Source organism: Anopheles darlingi, chromosome 3, assembly GCF_943734745.1.
Source record: "Anopheles darlingi chromosome 3, idAnoDarlMG_H_01, whole genome shotgun sequence".
Lineage (NCBI taxonomy): Eukaryota > Metazoa > Arthropoda > Insecta > Diptera > Culicidae > Anopheles > Anopheles darlingi.
The window spans coordinates 35,338,439-35,340,688 of NC_064875.1; the positions used below are offsets into that span (position 1 = coordinate 35,338,439).

Genomic DNA, 2,250 nt, shown 5'->3' on the forward strand with positions numbered 1-2,250 from the left:
TATGCCTGCTGAAAACTTGAAAATATGCAGTAAATTTATCGAATTGTTTTAAAAGGGTTTTTTTATAAACCCGCATTTGCTACTTTACACAATTATCACATCGTATTATTCTATAGCATGACATAGTTTTGCGTCGGAATGTGGACTATGCATTTGCGTCGAACTAATGTGAAATCTGATTTTTTTGCTGTTTGCTTATGAAATGTTTGTAATAAGCACACACTCGCAACGTATGAAGGCTGATGCAGCTTGTTCTTGTATGTATGCCATACGGAAATCTGTAATTGTAGATGAAACCTTCAAATTTGACAAAAAACGATTAACGATATTTACCATTTACAACATGGATATGAGATGTCTGAAAATCGAAAGGCTTTGCAAACTATAAATATAAAAATGGATTAAAATAAAGCTACAAAAATCTCAATATAGTAGCAATAAAACAGGTCTACACCAGAATAATACATTTAAAAGTCATATTTCTTGCTCCTCTTTAATTCATAAAATCATAAATCTCCTGTCTCAAGGAATTTTTATTGGATATTCAGCCGTTTCCATAGGCATGAATATTAAGGCATGGTTCTATGTTGTTTTAATTTTGCGTGCAAAAAAGCCAGTGATAACATCATAATAAGAAAGGAAAGCTGATCCACGATTTAACACCGTGATTAGTATACTGTCAGCATATTTGTTTGAATCAAAGTGCAAAAAAAATAAAAATCAAATGCGAGGGGTTGGGGCGAGCCTTTTAATAATAAATTTGAAATATGACACATACTTAGCCAATTTAATATACAAATGTAATGTAACGACTTCTAGGGGTATAGAGTATATATATATATATATATATATATATATATATATATATATATATATATATATATATATATATACATATATATATATGTGTGTGTGTGTAGGACCGCAGGAAAAATAACATGATCATGATCAAGCTTTTCAAATAAACGGTCATAGTCAGCAATAGAAATGAATGTAGGACTACAAAAATCAGCTTGTGTGTAAAGTCATATATCAAAAACACGATGCTTTACATAAAATCGCTAGAAAAGATTTTATGTTACATCTTTCATTTGAGTTAAAAAAGAATACCGCAATATTAATATTTAAAAGATGTTTGAATACCAATGCTAGACCTTACGAGCCTAACATACGCTCTACGATATGCAAAATGACTGTTACTGAACGATGGAGCAGTGCACTGTTATACAAAAAAGTTTGTTTTCCAATATAACGTGATTATTTTATTATAAAACATGGAATGAAAACAAAGACCGACGAAAGGATGCAGACAAGCAGACATGTAAAATGGGCAGTGTAACAAAATATTCTTCAATATCTGAAAAGAGCAATTGAGTATAATTTTGTAGATGATCACAAAAGAAACGGTACAAATACTAGTCGGTTCAACTATTTCTAAAATCATTTACTAAAATGGTTTAGAGATATGCAAATGATATGCGATAGAGTGCATCAAACTCACTGTAGATAGGCTTTTTAACTTCCGTCATTAGAACGCTTTCAATATGCATGATAAAGTTTCTATAAAAAAAGTAACTCAATAAACTTATCAGCCGGGTATTGAATGCTTCTTTAACAAATGTATTATTAATAGTCTGAATCAGTCCTAAGCATTTGAAGTAGTCCAAGATGAAAAGCGAGTACATGAAATTATAAATGTTCTAGTATGCGCAATACATCACTGCCCACATACATTCGATATCTGTACTGAATCCTATAGAGTTTCACAATAGCACACAACAAAGCCACATCTCCATATAAACCGTTAATTTTGGGAGTAAGTTCTTGCTATTCATGAAAACAATCAGCTAAAATGATACCTCAATTTAAATTTTTTTAACTAAATTAATTTCAAAATTTTGAAGACACCAACATCTGTTTGTGATTGTGCTTATTACTTAGTGTACAAATATTACATTTGAATATAAATTCTTCATACGAAAATATACTTGGATAAGAGTATATAAATGGAAAGTAACAAGTTAATACGGTAAACTAAGTTTACGTCCACACGCCGACCAACGCCAACGCACAGAAAGCAATTTATGGGTCGCCAACCAAAAAATATACCAAAGATTCAACAAAAAAAAAACACACTTAAACCAAACTGTAATAGAGTGGCTAAGAAATAGGAAAATATTTTTATATGCTGCTACGCTAGCACGCTGGTCATACAATTACATTATGATTTTGTCTGACAGAAGAAATAGC

The 2,250-nt window shown here is 30.9% G+C and overlaps 1 protein-coding gene across 25 annotated transcripts in view; it reads left to right on the forward strand.

The window, feature by feature from the left end:
* Positions 1-847, forward strand: part of LOC125955869 (sodium channel protein para) — a 33,378-nt gene extending 32,531 nt beyond the window's left edge. For all 25 annotated transcript variants that reach the window (XM_049687135.1, XM_049687139.1, XM_049687134.1 and 22 more), the window contains one exon: positions 1-847. This exon is cut by the window's left edge and continues 1,882 nt beyond it. The gene's annotated coding sequence lies outside the window, so the exon portion shown is untranslated.
* Positions 848-2,250: the final 1,403 nt, after the last annotated feature.